This window comes from Pelodiscus sinensis, chromosome 4 (genome assembly GCF_049634645.1).
Source record: "Pelodiscus sinensis isolate JC-2024 chromosome 4, ASM4963464v1, whole genome shotgun sequence".
Classification (NCBI taxonomy): domain Eukaryota; kingdom Metazoa; phylum Chordata; order Testudines; family Trionychidae; genus Pelodiscus; species Pelodiscus sinensis.
Genome location: NC_134714.1, coordinates 10576973 through 10601170, shown reverse-complemented (window position 1 = coordinate 10601170; position 24198 = coordinate 10576973). Strand labels below are relative to the sequence as shown.

Below are 24198 nucleotides of genomic sequence, written 5' to 3'. Positions count from 1 at the left end.
CTCATGCAATTCTTTTGTAGGTGGCTTTCAACAAAGGGCGATATTGGATTACATCCATTTTGGTTCTTAATAAACTCGTAAATCTCCCATTGTTCTGTGTTGTCCAATTATAAAAGCAATGAATATGAGACTAAACACTTCAAGATAACCATAGCTTTCGAGATAGACAAAATGCTTTATAGATTAGGATCAAAATAAAACTGCCATTTCTGTAGCATTTTGATGAATAATATTTGGCGAATTAAAGCATTCTCTCTCAGGAATGTCAGCAAATTACTCTTTAAATGTGAGTCATTGCAAATGTGAAAAATACCTTAATACCTAGTATGTAGAAAAGCAAAGGATGTAAATCCAACCTAGAAGTTATTTTCTGGCTGTCTGAATAGGTAATTGACAGGGGCACTGAAAATACTTTCCTGGGTTGTATTTACCTAAAAGACAGTGTCTTTTTCAGTTATCTTTTTGAACCTGTGTCACTTCCTTGCCATTTAGGATGACAGGCTTGTCAAATTCCCCACTTGATCCTACTTTATCTTAAAGTGACTTATAAATAACTTATCAAGGGTTAATACATGACTAATAGTTGTTATATAAGCATGTAGTCCCCTTACTAAAGGTGCCTCTGCTTATTTTCTGGGAAGACTGTGTGCTGCAATCTAGCCTCACAGACTACAATTCCCATGAGCCCTTGGGAAAAACAGGAAGGAAGTGACTCTTGTGTGGGAGATGGAGGGTCTCTCCACATGCATGAGAAGAGAGGTCTAGCAGTCTGGGGCTCTGCCCTTGGATTTTGGAACAGAAGGGGAATCAGGCTGCTGTGGAGGAGTTTGATTCAGTCCAGGGGCTGTTAGAGTGCAGCTACAGACTGGGATTAGATGCCTTTGGAACTGGGATCTAGCAAGCTGCTTCTGATAGGCACAGCATGAGACTATAAGTAATTGGGCATTTTTGGGAAAGTTCTGCCTGGGACAGAGCTGCTGCCTAACTTGGACCCTCATACACACTGCCTACAGAGAATCTCCATTACAGCTGCAGTTCTTCACGCGCGCCCATGCAAGCAAGAGTCTGGGACTCTGAGTCCAGGGGCGTGCACACTCTGGGGTGGGATAAACATTTGCAGTGCAAATGCTAGATATACAAGTTCCAATTATTGTTGTGCACTTTATTAATGTTATTCATTGTTAATCTGTTAAACCCTGTTTATTTAAGTTAAGTAAAGATTGTTTATTTTAACGTAATCTATTAGATGTATGTGATTTGTAGTTGTTGTTCTGGAATTAGATCCAGATTATTGCTGGAATGAGTTTATTCCTGGAGGCTCTCAAGGCACACCAGTAAGTGTGTACAAGGCCAGCCAGGTGGAGGCACTGCCATTGTATGTTCTTTATGAGCAAGGGACTGGATAGGTTTTCCCCAACCAAACAACTTCACCACTGGGGTACTCAGGATCTCCTTTTATGTCAAGACCATCAGGCACCCCGGCACACCTGTGAGTGTGATCTGCTCCCGAGTAACCCGGGGAGGAGGCAAAAGGGGCTTACAAGCATATTAACAATATGAGTAGTGTGTTTCAGATGGCTACAGATACATCACTAGCAGGTGTTGTGCATGGGTTACAAGCAGCCTGTTGGAATCTATAACAATCAAGCAGCCAGTTATTAAAACATTTATTAGTCATTTATTAACTCCTTATAAACTTTAAATTAAATCTTAATATAAAGTGGCCAGCTACTGTCTTCCAGTGCTGGTTTTAACATAAGAGGAAAGACTCAATCCCTTTAGTTAGGGTTCCAGTCCTGCAAGCGGCTGGAGGATCTGGTACTCTGAGTGGGTGCACGGGATTGTCTGCTTGGAATACTTGCAGGATTGGGTCCTTATTTATGATGATCTATTGTAGCTGGTTAGGATATTTTAAATCCTTAAAGTATATGGGGGGGGGGGGGTATGTCTCTCCTGGCAAGAATTTGAGTTTCTTTTTCTGGAGTCATTTAAGGAGCCTTTCTTTAAATCAGGAAAAAAATGCTGGACCAGATGCTCAGCTGGCGTAAATCAGCACAGCTCTGAGTTCAGGGGAGCTATGCTGATTTCTAACCAGGTGAGGATACAGACAGCCATCTCCAAACACCATCCTGCCACTGCCTTCTGCGGGGAGGCATGGAAGAGTAGGACTCTACAGGGGGAAATAAAAGAGAGTGTGACCAACCAAATTCTAGCAGGATATGAACCATGAACACAGATATCAAGAAAGTGGGACAGTAGCTCTGAGCATAGGTGTGTCAATTTGACAGTGCCCCGAGTTTGGGATTTATCCACTTACCACATGTGCAGTGGTACCGAGACCTGAAGGGCAAAATTCAATACACATCTCTTATCCACCATCACCCCTTTCTATCTGAAATTCAGCATCCCATGTATGTTCCTATCTGTGGGTGCATCTCTGCCTCACAGCACCCCCGGTGGCTCCAGACACTTCATGCAACCTCTCAGCTCTGGCTCCCTTTTTGGATGCTCAAACAAATGCCACATTGGTTTTTCTAGTCCAATCACATCAGCCTTCCCCAAGGTTCTAATAGGTTAACTTAAAATTCAAGGCTAGACACACAAATCTTCCCTCGAGACATCAAAATTCCCCTAGTCTGGTCAGAATCCTTCGTGCCTTAGCAGGCTACTCCCAGCCCTTCCCTAGCTAGAGCAATTTGCCTGGCCTCACAGTGTTCCCTGCAGTCTCTCACTCACTACAGTCTCCTAAGCTTTCCTCCTTACTGCAGTGGCCTTCTGTGCTTTATTGAAAAATGCCTCATTCCCCTCAGGTGGGGCTCAAGGTGTAAACAGAGTTGGGTTGCCCCCAGGTTCTCCAAAATTCAACACATGCCACCACCATCCCCTTCCACATATTGTTGCTCAAGAAGGCCACAAATACCCCAGGGGAGTGGGAATAAAGGGTGCTTCACATCCCAGTCCCTAAAAATGTCTGGAAGATTTACTCATCTAGGGCACCACTAGGGAGTTTTCCATAAAGGGGAATGCCAAAGGGGTCTGTTTTGTGCCTGCTTGAAAGAACTTGCTGTCTAAATAGACAAGACTAAGGAAGAATGGGAGAGAGAATTCTCCCCATTAACTTGTCTGAGGCATAGACAAGTTGAGTGAATTGCTCAAGATCACAAAGAAAGCCTGTGGCAGAGCAAAAAAAAAAAAAAGACTGCTGATACCCCAAGCCCTAGTTCAGTCCCTGAATCACAAGACCATCCTTCCATGCAGTTTTGAATTGGAATAGCCCAATAGCTACCATAGAAGAGTCTGGCAACAAGTTTCAGGAATTACATAGTTGGAGACATCCTCTTTGTGCAGAATTACAGTGAGAGAAACATTGTCAGTGATCTGCTGAGATAAGAATCTCTTAGAAGTACAACCTTATTCCCATTGATGTCAATGACAAAAATCCTATAGACTTCTGTGGGAGATGAACCAGGCCCTTAAAGGGCTACGGGAAGATGAGAAAGTGATTGTTAAACTAGCTAGTTCATGAGCCATTCACCTTTGAAGAACTGGGTTCCAGTTATATTTAGTTCCAAGTGATTTTGATCATTGGCTAGCCTCCGTGTGCCTACATGGTGCCATCTGATATGACTGGCAGGATCAGATTTTGCCCCCATGCTATTGGTCCCCCTTTTTCGTGATCATTAAATTGACCCTCGAGGTTTATTTCTGAGGCAAAATAAAGGTCATGAGAGTTCATGGAACATTCAAGGAGAGAAGGTCGCAACTGATTGCAACACAAAAGCAAATCTTGCCTTGAGTTGCCTGCCTGATTTGCTTTCAGCATGACAATCACAAGAGTCCCAGGAAATGTATACAGGAAAAGTTGTGTTATCCGGCATATTGGGAGTATGTGGGGGGAGGGGTGCCAGTTAATCAAATATTCTGGTTAACTGAGAGTTGTACTTTACCAAAGGAATGGCAATTTTCAAAGCATTAGAATAAAATAAAATGAATGCAATATAAAATAATGTACAGCTTCTCACCAATCCAGTAGGCATAACACATGCCAGAGAGATTGGTTATGTGTATACTGATGAAGTTTTCTATGCCGTAGGTTATCTTATGGCACTACATATGACTATAGGCAGTACATGGTGGGCATGCAGATCACTAAAAATACATTTAACCCTAAAATTATACTGAACAAAATTTAATCTTTCTTTGATGAGTCAGGTCATCATTATCAAGATCAATTATCATTGTAGATGTAGAAGGCGTAAGAGATTGGGCTGAATCTGCCATGAGCCTTTGCCATACCCTGGAAACTGCTTTTTAAAAAAAAAATACATCCCTGGTTTCAGCTTGCTTATTGGTCGTGTGCCTCCTTTGCATAAAAGTGGAGCACAGAACGTGCAATTGCATAAACTCCTGGGCAGTGTACTAGCCCCAGTTACTAGACTGAAGATTGGTGCGGTGGGATATCGGAAATGCTGGTTAATTGAATGCCGAATAATGGAGCTTTCACTGCATAGGGTTAGATGGTGACTAATCCTAATGCAGCCACACAGGTGAGTAACTAGAAGTTAGATTCCTTCCACCCCGTGGTTGGGTCCAGAGTTTTGGTGGGGCACAGAGCTCCTCCCAGGCATCATGTGGGTGAGACGTAGCAGAGCCAACAGCCTCCATGGGCCTCTGGGCAACATAGGGAGGGTGAGGTGCTACGCTCCCAGAAGAGGCAGAGCCCAGGGCAGAAGGGGTGGGGCCAAGGCCAGCCAGCCCTCAGCACTGCCCAAAGTGTGGTGTGCTCCTGCCTCTCCAGCCCGTAGTGCTGCTTGGAGCATGTAGCCCTACTCTCCGGTGGTGATTTAAAGGGCCAGCAGCTCTGCCGTCATTGCTGGGCCCCTTTGAATTCTGGGCCCCTTTGAATTGGCCGGCCCCAGAGCAATTGACCCCTTTGTCCTCCCCCACACTCCCCAGCAGCAGGCCTGATGAAAAGCAAAAGGAACCCTCACTGTTTTCTCTCCTTTTCACCATCCAGCATCGCTACAAGCTGTCCCCTTGTCAGGGCACTTGCCTTTACTTCCCCCTCAACAGTAGAGGAGAATGGGTCTTTTCCTGGAGCTGAGCTGCTTATCAATTGCCCCTTCCCCAGGGCTGAGCCCAGAGGCCCAAACTAGTCCCTACTTTGAAGAAACTCACTGTAACTAGCATTATGGTTGCTGTGTTACTGCAGTAACCAGCTATGATAATGGTATTCAGCCCCGTGTCTCCCATTTACACACCACAGGGGTAAAGAGACTCTGAATACCAGAGAATGAAACTGAAATCAAAGGGCTCTTATCATTTACATGTATCATCCGAAAACTGGTATAGAGAAAGGCGCATAAATTACTGCAACCCCAGGGCAGTGGTAACTTTCATCCTGACTGTTCTGCTATTTGCAAAAATTGCTTAATTACCAGAGCAAATGCCACATCAGATGCTACTCCTGCTATTGGTGAGATACAAAACAGATCCCTGAAAGTAAAAAATGAATATTAATAAACAAATAAATCACATATTGTTTTCTAACCTGAAAGTACTTAAAGGGGGAAAACTGTCCATTTCTAAAGCTGACTTTTTTTCAACATTTTTAATTACTTGAACAGAAACTAACTTTTGTGAAACAGATAAGTTTTTTTTTTTTTTTTTTAAAGGCAAATACACCCATAAGAAAATCAAAAGGATGAAAATGCAAAGTTTACCCTAGGTATAGCTGTCTATGTGTTACAAAAAGCCTTTCAGATTCACTCTCTGAAAATTCCCTGTGGTAAAGTTGTTGTTAAAGATCACTGGTTGTTCCTGGGGAGTGGATCAAAAGGAATGTTTGCAATTTGGGTGCAGTCCTGTGATGTAACTGACAAGCCCAGACTGAAGAATTTGTTCTCCTGCATCCATCTCTCAACTGGAATTACTATCAAGGAAAGGAGCCATGTTCTGGAAGGATGCGGAGGGAGGGAGTGGGAAGATATGGGCAAAATCCATGGGTACGTGGCTCAAAATGCCCCATACTTAAGTTTGGCCCTAATGCAAGTAGACCAGCAGCGCCTTGTAGAGCATGTGTGGCTGTGATGGGGCGTTTGCCCCACACTGGCCCTACAGGGGTTAAAACCAGTGTAGGGAGGCAGAGTGGCAGGTGGCCACAGGTGAGGCTGCAGATAATTAAGGGTCAGCTGGGGCTATATAAATAAGGGCTCCTGGAGTGGAGGAAAACTCTCTCACTCTGGCTCCAGCTGTGGAGCAGGAGGGACCTGGCTGCCAGGGAAGCTAGAGGCTTCCTGAGATGGAGCAGTGCTGGGTGGCGGGGGGAAGGCCTCACTCCCAGGTTGCAGGGCCTGAAGCAAGCCCTGAGGGCACTAGGGCTGCAGGGAGACAGCAGGGCTAGAATAAGGCAGCAGATCCACATCTCTGGCCTATGGGGTGTGGCCATTCCAGACTGCAGCTTGGCCCAAGGTAAGGGCCTAGATGATGATGACTGGCCGTGGGTCACTGAGGCAAGGTGGGTATACGGGGTTAGGGGTTCCCTGAGAGGGAGGCCCCCAGAGTAAGTACCCAGAGGGGAAGGCCTACAGTCTGGGAGAGACTCTAATGTAAGGTGGCAGAACCATTAACACATAAACAAGTAACAGTAGGGGAGACACCGGCCAGAAGGGGGCGCTCCAGTGCTGAGCGGTGCTAATTCCCACGTGGCCAGCAGGAGGTGCGACAATGGTGAGTTGCACCATGTTATAGCAGCTCATTCAGCACTCCAGGAAACCCTGACTCATTGGCCCCGAAACCATCCTCACCCCATCACTGATCTCAGAGCAGTCAGAGTACTAGGGGGTTACTCTGCATGTGCTGTTGCATTAAAGCATTTGGCATGGGTGCCCACAGACCCTTGAAAATTCTAGCTGGAGCCCCTCTGCGGCCATTTCCCTGTGCACACCCATCTGCCCAAAGCAATGGAATGGCAGAGAGTAGAGACAGGAGAAACCAAACTCTAGTGAGAAATGTGTTGAGAGGACTTGCTGGGATAGTTCTTTCAGGCTTGTGTGTGGTGTTAAATGTGAAGGAGCCCTGAGTAATGTTTTATGTCCGTGTCCTCAATAGAGCAGTGTCTCATAGGCTATGTCTAGACTGCAGAGTTATAGTTGGAAAAAGATACGCAGATTGTGAACTGCTTTTTATTTTTTGAGAAGAGGCTTTTCCGAAATTTGGCCCGTCTACACAGGGTCAAATTTCGGAAAAACCTCCTCTTTTGGAACATCCCTTATTCCTCGTACAATGAGGAATACAGGCATGCTGAAACAGTTTCGGAAAGAGCAGACGTGTTCCTTGGATGCGGTATAGCTTTTCCGGGATATGCATAGACATAGCTTTAGCTTGAATAGAGTCGGTTTGTTAGCTTGTTTAAAAATGAAGTTCAGAGACTGTGAACATGATGTACTAGATCTTCCTTTCACATACAGCTTTCAAAAAGCTCATACCACGCAGTCACTGCAATCTGGCTTGCTTGATCCCAAGATGCAGTTCTTGGCTTTGCAAATATGGACCTGGTTTCTGATTCCCATGCCAGTGTTGTGCTACTGACTTCAGTACGCTTCCTCTTGATTCTCCTAGGCGAGAGGAGAGTCAGACAGACCCATTGTAGTGCTAGAAAATGGGATAATTTTTAGGAGTGTTCCTCAGACCCCTAGTCTCGGTCAGACTGCCTAGAGCCGTCTGAACTTCTGTTGGCCTTTGGGTTAACCATCTGGATTCATGTGCAATTCGTCAATCAAATGCAATTTGTGATTTTCGGATACCTAATATTTGGGTGCCCAACCTGAGACAGTAATTATCTGACAGTATCCTTTATCTTGGGTGCTTCGGATACATGATCTCTGGAATCATGGGAGAGAGCAGGGGGCCCATGTCCACATACATTACAGGGATTGTGCTTCCTGTCAGCACCAGCATCCTTCCCTTCACCACAGGCCCCTCCTCATCTTCCCCCAGCCAGGCCAGAAGCCAGAGACAGGTCATAATAAGAGCCACGAGGGAGACTGGGATGTTGTGGAGAACCCCCAATCCTCCACCTGCCCTAGGCAGCTTGCCCCAGGAGGGGACATGGGATGCGGGCTGTTCTGAGGCCTCCCCACCCAGAGCAGGTAGAGGGACAAGGGCTCCCTACAGTGCCCTGTGCTCCTTGAGCTGGCTCTAACATCTGGTCTGGCCAAAGGCTGGGGCCTCAGCGGGAGAGGGGAGCAGGGAGTGGAGTTGGAAAAGAAGTAGAGGTGGGACAACAAGGGTAAAGGAGGAGCAGGGACGTGGCCACAGAGCAGGAGGAGGAGCAGGCATGGGGCTGTGGCTGCAGTGCTGGTGGGGCTTCCCACACATACTTTTGCATAGATTCTAGCACTCCTGAGCTGACACAGTCTCCAGGTATCTTTTCCATTCTCATAGACCACCAGAGATCTTCTCTCAGAAGGTGGTCAGAAGCCTTCCCAAAGTCAATGCAAGGGTTTCCACTTAAACAAGTTGTCTATTTTTGTTTTAGAGAGATACTGGACACCTGCACTTCCCACTGACGTCAAGAGGAACTACATGTGCTCAGCACCTTTACAAAATCAGATCCAGTCACTTATGGAGGTATGAAAATACAGATTTAGAAAATAAAATCTGGTCAAATGAAAACATGAATCTGGTTTATACAAAAGTTTAGCAGAAAAATATAACATTTCAGTGAAATGTAGGTATATGAACGAAAATCAGTTGATTGGTACATTGTGCCTATCAAAAGGAAAATAAGGTCATTCACAAATCTTAACATTTTATATAGGAAAGGGTTTTTTAATTAGGATTAAAAATATTATCTACTAAAAATGTGCCCATGCATATAGTTCTGGAACAGCCTATGGCTACACCTATAATTTAAAATAAAAAACCTTTTGTTCAAAAAGGAAGTAATTTTGGGTGATAACTAATTTAGATAAGGCTAATTTTATTGAATGGAACTTGGGAGGGATTCAATGGCTAAAAAGTTGATTAAGCAAAGTTATAAAACAAACATAAAAAGAGCTCTGTTCTGTATGGAGTACTGAAAATGTAATATTTCTTCTCAACGTTTCCATACCTGCGCTGGTGAGAAAAATATGTTATGAATCTCATAACAGGAATGTAATGAGTTTTGAGCAAAACTCTATTTTTCTTTTATGAATAGCAAGTAATATTCCACACCTGGAGTTGCTGTGTATATGTGATATTACTATTATCTGTGCATCTCTGAACCTCAGCTAACACCCGTTCCAATAGACTCCAGTGGATCTTGGATCAGGCTTTATCCCTTTATCCATGTCAGTGTTTTGTATTAATGCCCATCACCCTAGTCTTTGAGAATCTTTCCTGTAAGATTAGCAAAGGGAAGTCCCTGGTATGTGTGGTGAAGTCTCATCTCTTCTCCCTCCTCTGGTGATGGGAGGGTATGCTGGGTGTACTTATTGTTGTTGGACTGGTTATGGTGGAGGAGCGTTATCAAAGAAGGAAGGTCTTCCAGTATGGCCTAACGAGGGCCAAATTCCAGAGGTGTCTGATCTCTTCTGGAAATGCCTTTCATGGCTGGATTCCCTAGGTCAATAATGCTGTATATTTAATGCTCATGCACTTAGTGCCCAGAGGGCCACAGCACTTTTGGTAATTCACAACAGGAGATGCAATCTCTGTGTTTGGGTCCTGATCCATTAGTGGCTACGGAGACCAGCATCGAGGTCTTGAAATGGCAGTGGCACCAGAGGGAGCTGGGAGCCCACGGATGACCTGGAACGTAGGGGTGAGCGATGCATGACGATCTCAGTTTGCTGCATTCGGAACCAGTTAAAGCCTTTGCATTGTTTTCAAGTGAAGATACAGTGAGTTTCACCCATTCAGCCTGGAACTGACAAATGCATGGATCACTATGGCCAAGTCCTGCAATGAGAGGAAGGGGAGAAATTTCCTACTGAGCTGTAGGTATAAAGTGATATTTTGTCATTGTTGCTATCTGGTCCTGTAGGTTCATTCATCATTTCATTCTCATATCATCTTTATCAGAGCACCCGTTATGTTCAAGGTGCCTTCCAGTCTACCATGAAGAGATGGGCCTTGTGCCAAAGATATCATCCTCTTAGACCAGATAAACAAGGAGACAGGTTAAGGGATGGGGATGAAACAAATAACTTTTTAATACAAGTCAACTGAATTCACTGTAGGCAGAATTAGGTCCTTCAAGAGGTTTTAGAGTGGCAGTGTGATTCGGTGGCTAGGCTTCTGTGCTGAGACTCAGGCGACCTGGGTTCTGTTACCGGCTCTGCCAAGACTTGGTGTGTGAGCTTGGTCAACTCACTGTGCCAGCTCAGTGCATTTGTACAGCACCTAATACAATGGGGCCTGATCTCAGTTGGGGCCTGTAGGCAAATAATAAACCTTAGCCTCAGTTTGCCAGAAGCTGGGAATGGGTGACTGGGAAGGATCACTTAGTGATTTTCTGTACACTCCCTCAGGGGCACCTGGCATTGGCCACTGTTGGAAGACAGGATAGTGGTCTACATGGACCTTTGGTCTGATCCAGTCTGGCTGTTCTTATGTTCCATGGTGAATATGGACAAGAGCCCTGCTGAGAAGCTCTGGGATGCCAGACCCTCATAGATAATTAAAAATAATTCTGTTAAAAAAAAATCAGAGCACAAAAAGTGCTGCTATAAGAAAATCTTTAGAAGCAGTATTATCCAATTAGCACTGATTGCTCTGTTAATGTGGCAGCAATTAAATCATTGTTTGTGAAATAAATAGGAGAAGACCTAAATATTCTCTGGGCTTGTGAATGAAAAATGCTCTCCTATCTGGTGGTCTCATTCTAATGAAGCTGTAAGTATTCTCTCGTCGGTTGTTGACAGAAATAGCGTTCTGTTTAATCAGTCGACATGCATTCAAGGTGACCAAATATTAAATATGATTGGCAGTTTACAGTGTGGACTAAAATGATTAAGTAACATGAGAAAGAAAGTGACAGGTGACTTCTGTTGCCTCAAGGAAACATGCCCCAGCCAGGAAATAGGCTGAGACTTCTAATGCTATTGGGAACAAATAAGTGCTGAAAGGGTAGCTTGCAGCAGTCCTGTTCTGGAAAGGAATGCAAATCCTGTTATACATCTTTTTCATCTTGGTGAAGTTGCAATGGTGCTAGCCGCCAGCTGTAAGGTACGGTGCACTTCAGAGAGTCCCTTCGCTGCGCACTTCGACTTCACATGTGCCGTGCTGTCATGCAAGGGATGTTTCAAAAGCCGTTTTGTTTCTCAATAATAACACAAACCTGACTCTTCCCCTCAAGAGTCACTGAGCTGTTCTGAGTGGACATGTCCTTAGCGGTGAAGTAGCCGGTGTTCCCATCTTTGGACTCGTTCACTGCTACTTACCCGCCCGCTTCGGATTCAGTTCCCAGGAGAAGAGTGGGATGCACAGCAAATCAATTCCGGAACACTTCAAAGGTCCAACGAGGGGACGCGCTTGCCTGGCTGTGAGCCAGTTTGCATCCTGTTGTAGGGCAGGTGTAGAATCCCACTTTCTGGGGAATATTTTGTGTCACACCTCTCACAGAAAGCAGCCCAGTGGGCAAGCAGTTGTAGTGGGGTGTTAACATCCCACCACTTTGCTCTGTGAACACGGTTGTGTAAAATGAGCCCTTCTCTAATGTGGTGGCACAGTAGGCAATAGGTGTGTCTACGCCAGTGAGAGGCAATTTAGGCTAGTGAGTGGGCTGCATGAGTGGCCCTCCCCCACCTCAAGCTATGTCTAAACTGCAGGCTTCTTTCGGAAGAAGCTTTTCTGGAAGAGATCTTCTGAAAACCAGCAGAATCTGTCAACCCTGTGCATGTGCAATGGTAAACAAAAGTCTTGTGGCCACATGTAGAACTCCAATGGGTTGCACGGGGCCCTCAGGCTGCAGTTATGCACCCCTTGTCTACACGCCAATCGGAGGTGTGACAGCCAGCAGAACACACAGGCCGTACCTGAGCGAGAGTTGATCCAACTAAGTGAAATAACAAGAGCCGTGAAATTGCTGCAGCACTGGATGTCCAAGCCCAATCTGGGCCCTTGTGTGGCCACTCAGGAGAGATTCAAACGCCACCCAGCAGATTAGCAGAGCACCCACAGCCTGGTTTTTGCACATTCACACGTGCCTCAGGGCACGTACATTTATTCTGCACATGGGTGGAAAGATTGACCCAGAGTACGAGGGAACATTGGCCCTGAATATGTCCTAGAGCTGTTAACCGGCTCATTGCAATGCAGATACAACCATTTGAGATCAGATTCTGACATCCTTAAGACTCGGTCTGCGCTTGAATTTTTAGCTGTGTTTTCACCGCTGTTAATGAATGTGCTACTAAATTCAGATGTTCACGGGACAAGAAAGGCTTGATAGTTGCCTTAAATCCTTGCCTGCAGGTTTAAGTTTAAATGCAGCTACAACAAATGTTTGTGGGGTATCCACCCCAGAATGTACAATTTTTGCTTAACACTAATGTGTTAAAATGCAACTAAACCCCCAGTTCAGATCAACTGTTCAGATTCAAAAAGTTTGGATGAGTATTTGGCTTCTGCACTGTGAGGTCCATGCATCTAGTGTTTTGTGGATCAGATTCTCATCGCCTGACTTAGAACAGTACTTTGTTTCCACAGAAGACCCCACAGCAAGGTTTAACTCATCCTTAGGGAAATTCTCACCTTATGTGACTGACTGGATAGCCTTGTTCTACTACCCTGGGTAGAAAAATAACTTGAAGTTCTAGCTATATAGGTACTTACATGCAGAACCGCCAAATGGGGGGAGGGTACCCTTTACCAGGGCCTGGAGGTTGCAATTTCTGCTTATGTATATGGAAGCAGGCCCATGTTACAAGTCGGTACTGGGCCTGAAAACATTATGGCTGGTCCCTGCTTCCATGGCCCACTGTAGTATTTGAGGGCTTCATGGTTATTCCTGGTTTTTTTTTAAATCCTTGTAACACCCTTGTAAGGTACGGTAGTGTGAACCCCACTTTACAGACAGGGAACTGAAGCACAGGGTAGAGTTAAGACCCAGATCCTCAGAATATTTAAGAGCATCAAGACAAATCCCAAATGGAAGACAAATAGCTTCTTTGCCAGTTGATCTCCTGCTAGATCTTTAAGACTGCCAATGACCAACACAGACTCAACACCTAACCAATCTTCTCAGGCCACCAAAGACTTTGGTACTCACGCAGTCACCTAGGTAACAGCATTCCTTGGCAAAGGCACAGTGTAATTCTTAGGTCCTCTGTCCTAATAAAAATCAATGGGAATTAGGTGCCTAAATACCTTTTCAGTATGTGTGCTTTCCAAGGTCACCTAGGAAATCTATACCTAAAACCAGAGCTGAATCCCGGTCTCTTGTAGCCCAGTCCTGTCTCCATGCACTAGCTCTCCCTTCCCACTTCCAACCATACCACCTTGCTCTTCTGCTTAGTTTTGAGCCTCATACCTGCTGTGTGACAAACTGTAACTTTAGGGCTGCCGCTGTTTTAGTTGCTGATCCAAAGTGGTCCTGACAAAGGAGAACTTGGGGAGGACGGGACAGCTCCAATGTGACACCTCTGTCTCTATCTATACCCCCAATAGATTCATAAGTACAGTATAGACATGCATGTCAATGCCCTTTTACATGGAAAACACCGAATGAATTGCAAACGTTTCTGGAAACAGCTGACCCTTTTAGCACAACGCTTAAATATTCTAGCGCCGTGCCAAGACAACATGTGCAGAGTAAATATTTTAATCCCTAATTAATCACTTTGGTTAGATTGGTAAAACAGAAGTCTAATGAAAATAATTTGAAATTTCCTTCATGAATAATTGCATTGTATAGGGGATTCTGGGAAGAGTCAGCTGGCTGACCTTCCATTCCTGGGCTGCGGTATTGCTATGAGATGTAATTTGTGTCCTTCACCCCTTTTCAGTCACTGTCACGAGATTAGAAATACCTTCCGTGCAGTTTAGCAGCAGCTATGTGAAAGGACAGTGCAGACAGCATAGAGGTAAAAAAAAAAAATTAGCACATGCTTTCCTGCAGTGAAACACCTAGCGTACGGCACATGGGAAAGGGGAAAGCTTCTTGTCGACTCTGTGTTCCTTTATTGCATCCTGAACATGATGGATTGGGCTGCTTTATTGAAGTATTCACATTCATTTTTAATTAGAGAGGTGAGGAATGGGATGCCGGGGTATGTGCAAGGTTGGAAAAGAATTTGCTTGTCGATAAATTGTGGCAAATGGCATCAGGATTAGCTCCACATCTCTGCATCACAGTTAATTATTTCCTTTAGCAAGTCGGTGCAATGTTAGGCCATTATTCTGCAAGCTGCTCTGTCTAGCCCTGGGAACTACCTGGATGGAGAAGTGTGGTGGGACTAGACCTTATTGCATAGGTGGGGCAGAATTTGGACCTCCTCTTCTCTCTCTACGCCATCTTGTCTGTTAAGATATGTCACACTTCGTGCAGCAATATTTTTGCCTGCGTTTTTAATGTGTATTAAGTTGTCTGACTTTTCCAGGGTGGTCTTTTCTCCAGTTGGAATGTGAGTACAGCTGATGCTACTCAGTGCTGCTAGTCCGCTTTGGATCTCTTTTTCTACTCTTGACAGAAACTGCTTTGTCAATCGGCTCTTCCTGCTTGTTCTGGAGCAGGGGAAGGCAGGGGTCCAAAATCTACAGCTACATCTACACTGGCAGCTTCTTGTGCAAAAACTCTTCCGCAAGAGAGCGTCTACACTTGCTTTTGCGCAAGCGCATCCATGCCAGTGTGGACACTCTTCCGCAAGAAAGCTCTGATGGCCATTTTAATCATAGGGCTTTCTTGCGCAAGTAATTCATGTTGCCTGTCTACACTGGCCTCTTCTGGAAGAGCTCTTGCGCAAAAGGGCTTCTTCCTGAGCGGGAGCGTCAGAGTTCTGGTGCAAGAAGCCCTGATTTCATACATTAGAACATCAGTTTACTTGCGCAAGAACACGTGGCCACTGTAGACAGGCAGCAAGTTTTTGCGCAAGAGCGGCTGCTTTTGCGCGAGGTCGCGCCAGTGTAGACACAGCCTACCTGTTTGCCTTCTGAATGTGTGTGATTTTTCTGGAGAATACAGTCAGGAGGTTTTGGTTTTGCAGAAAACATCTTGAAAATGACACCTTAAGTCTGGGGCAGTGTTCCCTGCAAGCTGAGTGCATGGGCAGCCACCCAGGAGAGATTTTAGGTGCCGCCCAACTCATTAGCAGAGTATCCACAGCTGGTGGCATCTGTTTCTACAGGTGGTGCACATCTACACATGCCTCAGTGCAGATGATAAATTTATTCTGCACATGGATGGAAAAATAGAGGGAACACTGGTCTGGGGTCTTTGGGACATCCTACTGTTACACTGAAACATCAGCATATGCTCTCTTTTTAGTGAGAAGGCAGCAAACAGAAGGTTCTGAAAGCAGGATGGGATAATAGTGCTTCAAAGGCAAGCGAATAAAAAAATTATTAAATTGATTGTGAGGAGGGAGATGGCAAAGGAATTTCAATAGGTGGGGCTCTGGAATTGACTAGATCTGTGGTTCTCAACAGTTCCCATATGGGAAACCCATTTTTCCATACTAGGGTTCCTCTTTCCACTTCCACCCACAGCAGCTTACCTTCCACTTGCAAGGAAGGTGAGTATGTGGCTCTGCTGAGGAGGTGGGTGGGATGAAAGGGAACTTAGGTTGCCTGTGATGGGGAGACTAGGAACATGCACACTACATAGGACGGGAATCATTGTACCCATATACCTATGCACATTACATGCTTTTAACACCTAACCATCATTTATGAGCTAGTATAAACCATCTATGATTAGCTCCTTCCTGCAGAGTTGTGACCAAATTCCCAGTAAAGTCAGACTACGCTTGTGCTGGAAGTTAGACACGTGCTTTGCTGAATCTGGGCTAAAAAATAAATTCAGTGGGGATGAAAACAACCCCAAACACAAGAGTTTGTTTTCCCTCTGATGGCAATAGACGATAGTTTTTCTTTGGGGGTGGTGTCTTTACTATATAAAAGGCAAATTCTTTCAATGATCACCTCTTCAGCACATCTTCTGACTCTCTCTATGCTGCTTATTGTGGGGGTTTTTTCTTGCATGTTTGCTGTTTTACTCTCCCTTCTGTGTGCACAGTTGTTGCTTATCAGCCAGGAGAATTTACACATATTAAATTAGCTGCAGGAGGGCTCTGATATTGTTCCCGGAATGCAAAAAAACCCTATTGAGTACTTAGGGGAAAGTTATTAATAAAAAAAGAATGAGAAGAAGGCTAAAAAGTTCAAACAGTGTGCTCTTCAGCTCGTAAGATCTATCGGCATGCACAATTTCATGAAAATGACCCATAAGACGGCATATTATGTTTTCCTTCTAGAGCCAAAAGCTTCACTGAAATGTTTCTATGCCATAAGGAATATTTTTGGATGATAACAATAATTAATGCTACCCAGTTAACCCAGAGACAATAAAGGCTAGGAAGAATTTAGTCTACAAACGTGACCTTCACCACAGGATTTTAACTTGCTGCTTTCTACAACATAATGCAAAAACTCCAAGCTCTAGGCAAAATCCATCTCCAAGTTCAAACTGAGATCAGCTTGCTTGCAAAAAGTGTCATGGAAATGAGTCTTGTTACTGTTTGTTTTGGTCCTGTGGATATAGGGGAGTGAAGTAGGCAAAAGGTTTTTCCTGAATTTAAGCTATCACGCCCAGATCCTTTTGGCTTCTAAGTTGCAGTGGGACAGACTGGCTCTAGCATTAGGGCAAATATGCAACAGGGTGTGATTTACACATTATTAGGTCGGTGGTGGGAGGGGTTACAAGAGTAAAGCATCAGGACTCATCTTGCCAATATATTGCAAAGAAGCTGGAGTGCCACAGCGCACGGCACCAGATAAGTCTGACGCTAGCACCCCTCTTGTATGTTTCTAGCTCAGACATGTTAAAAGAAAAAAAAAGTGTGTGTCTCTGTGGTGCTGAGACAAATGGCCTTCATTTGAAATACGTTAAAATCCTGGGTCTGCCTTTCCTATTGTCGCAGCACTAGAGGGTGTGATTAAGTTAATTCACTGCTTCCCAAGCAGGATTCTGTTGACCCAGAATCTGTTGAAACACACAATCCAGGCAGGGCGGGACTTTGGCATTTTAGGTAAAGAAATTAAATAAGGAGACCTAGACAATAATACAACTCTAAAAAGAGATTGGAAGACCAACCATCCTTCTCTCCTGTTAACATGCAGGAGAGAAGGATAACATGTTTAAAAATAAAGCCGTCTCCATGCTGCAGACCACATGTTGCTAGATTATACACTTCCTGCATAATGAGTTAAGGTAGCTAGGAGAGTTACCCGTCTTATCCAGGGCTGAGTACACGCAGTGTGGGATCCCATCCTGAATACTGTGTGAAATCCAAGCCAAACTTTTGCAACTTAAAAACCGGTGCATGGGAGACAGAAATTCAGAAGCCACCAAGAAACAGAAAGCCTACAACCTGTTCTCTCTTTGGGTTCCTAGAGAGGGATTTCAATGGACAGAGCAGGCCTCTGGGGCAAAAGATGAGGAAACCCTGCACTAGTCGACTCTTTCTGGGGAGATCCATTCCAAAGAATGAGCGAGAACCCGGCACCAAGATTCAGCCCTCCTCCATCATTAATTGGGTATCTTCCTTAATCGGCGCTGCTTGGCTTTACTGGCTAGCTCCTTTGGCGGGTCGCCAGAACTACCACTCGGATGAGATAAAATACAAGACGTGCGTAAGGGCAGGACGCACATCCCTTGCTATTGCTTTGCTCTCTCTGAGGGATTGTTCCTGCATGGATGATGTTCTTTAATAACCCTGCTTCTTTCTCATAACGTCTTGCTGGGTTTGCGGCTAATTTTAATCTAAAGGAAGCAACCCCTCACCTCTATTTATTCATGAATGGATCTCTTTGGAAACTCATTTGCAGAAGTCAGTTTACTGCAAGCCTTTAAGTAGTGTCAGTAATCATGGGAAAATGAAGGAGAGAATGGAGGGAGAGACAAGCTTTTTGCACAGTGCCCGACTTCGTGAGTAAATTCCTGACCATGCTTTATGTTAAGCTTCCATTTATAAATAGTTTATATGTGGTCAATAGAGTATTACAGATTGTCCACAGAAACACCTGCACCAGGAGGTACTGGTCAATGCCTGGATGGTTCTTCAGGGACAGATTCACCCCAGATGTAACTCCATTGGCTTTGAATTAAACCAGGGGTGAATCGGGGGTTAGTTGCGCCTATGATGTTTGGCCTTGATTCATTCTGTGATTCGTTCCATGGGAAAGGATCCCTGTCCTCATGGGAAGTTGAACAGGCGTAGTCAAACACAGGGGTTGGCCTGTGGGCACTTAATTCTGTACAAATTATAAATCCAGAAACTGTGATGACCATTGGCATTGAAAGGCAAGGGCTGGCTGATTCTGGTGGCCTGGTGTGACTGAGCAAATATCCTGTAGCTTACCGGGAAATGAGGACAGACCACAGTGCCATGTGAAATGCTACTGAGTGGAAGGAAGCGTGATCGGGTACATTTAGAATGAAATCGGAAGCTGTTATCCCCTCCTGTCAGAATTTTTGAACTTTTGAAAATTTGTCATCCCGAATCAAGAAAGGACGGGACAATCACAATGAATTTCCAAAACGTTTATCAATCGATGTGCCAAAGAAAAAATCCCCTCCATTCGGGTCAGCTGAAATGGTTTGTTTACATAACTTCAGAATGTTTCATCTTGAGTGTGAGCTTTTAACATTTAAAAAAAAAATTCTGTCTAAATTAACTGAAATATCGAATGGTTGGTTTGAAACCAAATGACGACACTTTTCAGTTCCAAAATCTCGAAATCCACAACTTCAGAACTTTTACTTTTCTTCTTCCAAAATGGTTTTGAATTGTGAGATGCGGGCTGTTTCCGGTGTGACAAACTGGTGTTTTCTGACACCCGCTCCCCATAATGGTGGAAAATTCCAAAGCAGGGACGTCTTGAATCTTTGTAAGCCAGTTCCTGTCCACGTGATGGTTGGTTGTCCTCTTTTACAGAAATCCTTGCAGCAGGGGGTGCAATTCAGTGCACGGCTTGGTGTGTGTGACGACGTGCTGGGGTTTCCCATCTCCTGCACCCTCATAGTGGCACGAACAGACTCCACCAGCCAGTAGAATAGAGGGAGTTTATTGCTTCTCCAGGATACAGCACAGCACAGATATAATCCGGTTACAGGGATAGACCTGTGATGCCTCAGCCCCCCTTGAGATGGGGGAGACTAGGCCCTTAAATCCCAGCCCCCTAGCTTAGGCTGCTTCCCCCATGATTCCAGACAAACTAAAAAACTCTCTTCCAACCCTGCCCCCGAGCCAGGTGCTGGTCTCTGCCTTCCTTCCTTTGTCTCCCTCCCTGGGAGGCTGAGCCTGGGTTAATACACATTTGGGAGAGTCGGTGAGAATCTCCCATCACAGCGCAGTGGGACGCCGGGTCACAGAGCAGACAGCACCCCAGTATGCCACGGTGGGATCCCCTCAAAGGGATCCTGCCAAATTGTTCTGCCAGTGGGTTTGCAATTCTATGGAATAGGTAGTGGGGCATGCCCTCAGATCCTATGGGCACTGTCCCTGAGAGCCACGCCGGATATAGCTGCCTACGATAAAGAAGAGTGCTGTATGAAAGATACTATATCTCCATGCTGGAGACATCTGGTGGGTGGAAGAGGGAGCAATGTATGTCAATTTTAGCCCTTCCATTGTGTGATTTCAGCTTGCCAACACAGCTGGCCCCTCTCTTCGGTACCTCTGGGGATGAGATTTCTGCAGATCTTCTCTGTGCATGGCTTTGGGCGTGGTGATTGTCTGGACTGTGCACCCTCTTGCTTCAGCTCTCTTGCCCCTAAATCAGAGAAGCAGGTGGATTGAGACTCTGAAAGGAATTACGCTGCTGCTGGGACAGGCTGAAAGGTTCAGGGACTCGCTTTACGCGACAGAGGATGGAAAGCCAGCCCCAGCCGTTCCAACTTTTTGATCGGATTGTTTTGAATCAGCGTGAGATCAGTCAGGGAGAGAGGCAGAGCGAAGCCAGAACAATCCATGAATTTAGTGGAAAGGATTTTTTTTTCCTGGAAATTGAAGACTGACTTAAAGTTCTTCCAGGAGGAGTGAATTTACAGGACATAGAGCGTGAGTGTGGTGGGTAAGATTTTCTGAGCTCTCTTCCATCTGATTAAAAGGAAGTTGCCACACCCCCTCCCCAGTTACACGGATAGATCCTCTTTCACTTTGCCTCTCTTATTTGTTTATTCTGTAAGCTCTTTGGGGCAGGGACTCTCTCTCAATGTATGTTTGTACAGAGCCCTACACAACAGGGCCCTGATCACAACTGGGGGCCCTTAGTTCTACCATAATAAATACTAATAATAGAAAACTGTCAGATGTGTTGTTCCAGGAAAAAGCTATTTTTGGAGAGAATCTCTCACTACCTCTGTGAAGCTAAACAGATTTTCCTTGTCTGTGCTGGGTTATGTTTTTTTAATTAATCTATCATGTTGTGAGTGCTCAATGAAACAAAGTCTTTAGACTTGGGGACCCAGAAAATGGACACACTGTACTCTACAAATGTTCTTAGTAGTACATGTGAGTTTCTTTGCACTCAAATTAAGCAGGATTAAAGCAGCTAAACTGTTGTTTCTCCATTCTCTTGGATCATGTGACAAAGGCTTGAATAGATTTGAGTTGCTGGCATAGGTCTAAGTCAGTCCCTTGATCTCCAAATTAATTTTTGAATTGAATGATTGTTGTGTGGGGGATTTTTTTTTGTCCTAATTGAGTCTTCAAGTGAAAAATGTTTAGCAAACAGAGGGAAAACCGAGGACAAAAGACTATTATGAAATTTTTAAAAATGGAGCTCAGTGAAACAGTTTGAAATCAGTACTTGGAGGTTCTCTTTTTTTTTTAAGACTAAACTTCCAAACAGTAAACGATACGCATAATTTATTTTATGTGGCTCAGTGACAGAGCTTGATATGTGTGTGCATGGATCAATAGCTCATTTCTTTCATGGGATTGTAACAGTCTCTGGGTAATTTACTGCTTGCTCCTCTTTTCGTTTTCTTGTGTTTGTGATAGGGCAGAATCCAGAAGTTTTCTCTGTGGGGTTGGCATACCTAGCAAGCAAAGTAGATGGCTGAGATATATGTTTTCTGAATATGACTCTGAAGACAATGTAATTATCTCTGGCTACGTCTAGACTACATGGCTCCGTTGACAGAGCCACGTAAAATAGTTTATTCGGCATAGTCAAAGAAGCGGGGATTTAAATAAAATGGCCATTAAAATAAAATAAAAATGGCCACCGCATTGTGCTGACGATCAGCTGATCCAGCACAGTGCGGCAGTCTAGACACGGCGCGGTCGACAAAGGAAGCCTTTGTCGACCGCTCCAGTATGCCTCGTGAAATCATGGACTTAGAGAGTCTTATATCTCATTATAACAGCTCTCCTTTTTCCTATGACTCCTCTCATAGTTTCTTGGAGCTTGAAAACTTGACTCTCCCCAACAGATCTATCTCCCAATAAAAGACATTAACTCACCCACCTAATCTCGGTCATAACCAGGGACCAAAATAGCTACAATAAAACTACAAAAAAACTGTAATTGTAAGGCCATTCTGCCTCTCAGTATGGCGGGATGGAAAATGAACCTCATAGCATTTTCCTTCCATCATCAATCTGAATTCTTCCCAGCAGAAGGCGGTGGTTGTTTTTAAAGATGCCACTTTTGCACAACAAATGTAATACTTTTATAATGGTGTGTCTTTTCATTGTTCAGTTAGGGTTCTTTGCAGGTGGTGCTATTGTCATCCCCAGATATCCACAGGTGATATAGCCAGTTCCCAAAATATCATGAAATTGGTGTAAAAATAATTATATTTAAAAAGTGGGGTTCTTTTCATTTGCCTTCCAGGTTTTTTTAACCTTTCTGGCCCTTGTTCTCAAGCTTCTCTAACAATGAGGGTCTTTTCCCTTAAATGAAAGCAGAAATTATCATATAATCACTTGACTTCAGGAGCTGGGACTTGAAAGAAACCACCAAATATCACAAGACTCATGATAAAACACTTAGTCACTCAGACCATCTTCAGCTTCTTACTCTAGTCAGCAGGGAGGGATTGTTACTGTCAGAAATCTCTGGTGGAGAAAGGTCAGGCATTTTGTCCTGAATGGAGTAAAATTCATGAGTAACCTAATCTCTTTGCTATCCCCTGATGCCTTGCAGTTCCACAGCCCAGCCACCAAGAAAATTATGTCCTCTTCTATGAGTTTCACCAGTGGCAGTAACAGATTCTACTCTATGAAGAGCCTGTCTAGAGAAGTGTTGCTCTCCGAGATGGCCCTGGCCTGACCCTTTGAGTTCTTTGAAGCTCAAGAATGGTGTAATGAATTTGCTCTGGCCGGAGCAAGAGGGCGACGTGCTTATATCAGCTCTGTGTTGCTTAGCAGGTGGGCTGCAGCTTGTTGGAACAGCTGGAGTTCTACAAGGCATTTGCTTTCATTCCCAGGTAGAGTGCTAATTAATATCCCTCATTGCTAATTAACATGAATAAATGAGATTTATCACTAACTAGTATTGTCCAATTAATAATGAAATTTAAAATGGGCTTGGTTCCTACTAGTAAAAACTCTACATGTTGCTTCTTTATTTCCCTATGACATATGCTCCTTCCTTCAAGTAGAGGACAATTGTTCCATGGCAGGAGAACTATTACCATGACAGTGTTTGTACAGATTATTTTTAACAGTTTGGGTGTTTTGTTTGCTAGAGCACTGCCTCCTGTAGTCCTAGCAACTGAATATTTTAACTGCTATCCTGAGTTACAATCATTGCTTAATATTAAAAACAGTAATTAATTTTCTTCCATCATTACGAGAAGGCCATCTGCTCTGCAAAAGCAACTAACAAAAAGAAGCTAGCGATTGCTTTTTCTGTATTCTTGTGCACCATGGCCACTTTATGTGAGTTTATCATTGTCTAGTTTGATGGCATTAAGAAATTAATGGAAGGGGAAGGCAGCATCAGTCAGTCTTGTGCTCTGTAAGGGCCCTTAGACTCTGCATGTTTAACCCATGAAAGCCATCCACCATGTCCTTAGTATTTCATTGGTCACAAAAACATGGTACAGAGTGCTCCATAGCTAGCACTCAGTTCTGCTCCGGAAGAAGTCTATGGCTATTTTGGCTCTCAGTATTTATTCAGAGAATTTTTGCACTGAGGACCATGAGAATTGTGACCAGATAAGGACTTCTGGAGCTCATCCCTTGACAGGTTCCATCCTCTTTTTAAGAACTGGATCTTTTCTCAGGACTTTACAAAGGTTTAGGACCTAACTAGGTATTTACAAGGCTCCACCACCACAACTGTGAGATGCACAGATATTAGTGAACTAATCCACACACCAATCCTGTGAGGTAGGGAGCTTTTTCTACCCAGAGACTGCAGATAGGGAATTGAGGGACCAAGGGTAAGTCTGCATTGCACACCCCCTCCTACCCTAGCACTGAGTCTCAGAACCTGGGTCAGTTGACTCAGACTCACCGGGTAAATGTAGCAGTCTAGGCCACATTTACACTAGGGCTTTATTTAGAAATAACCCCTCTTAGGTCAAATTAATAAGCGGCGCAACCACGCTACCAAGCCTGTTGTTTTGAAATAATGGGCTGCTTAATTGGAAATCTGTACTCCTGATTTCCTCAGGGAATACTGCTAGTTTTGAAATAGTTGTTTTGAAATCGCGGTAGTGTGGACGCTCTGGTGCTACTCTCTCGAAATAACGACTCCCCAGAGTAATTCTAAGTAATTACTAGGAAATAGTTTCCTAGTGTAGACATGCCCTCGATGTCCCTGCTTGGGCTGGAGTCTGGCCTCCAAAGTCTGGGCTCCAGCTCCAATGGGAACGTCTATAGTGTTATTTTTAGCCCTGCAATCCAAGCCCTGTGAGCTCCATTCAAATGATCTGGGCTCTGAGACTTGGTGCTGGAAGTTTGCCTTTCCTATGTAGGTCCACCTCAAGGAGGGTTTTGCTTAATGCAGAAACTCTCACAAGCTTTCCCACAC

The 24198-nt window shown here is 44.4% G+C and overlaps 1 long non-coding RNA gene across 2 annotated transcripts in view; it reads left to right on the top strand.

Moving 5' to 3' along the window:
- The window catches only part of LOC142828945 (uncharacterized), a 62115-nt gene that overhangs the window by 37445 nt on the left and 472 nt on the right, over nt 1–24198 (top strand). For both annotated transcript variants that reach the window (XR_012903120.1, XR_012903119.1), the window contains exon 2: nt 8540–8631. This is a non-coding gene — a long non-coding RNA (uncharacterized LOC142828945). The remainder of the gene's footprint in view (nt 1–8539; nt 8632–24198) is intronic.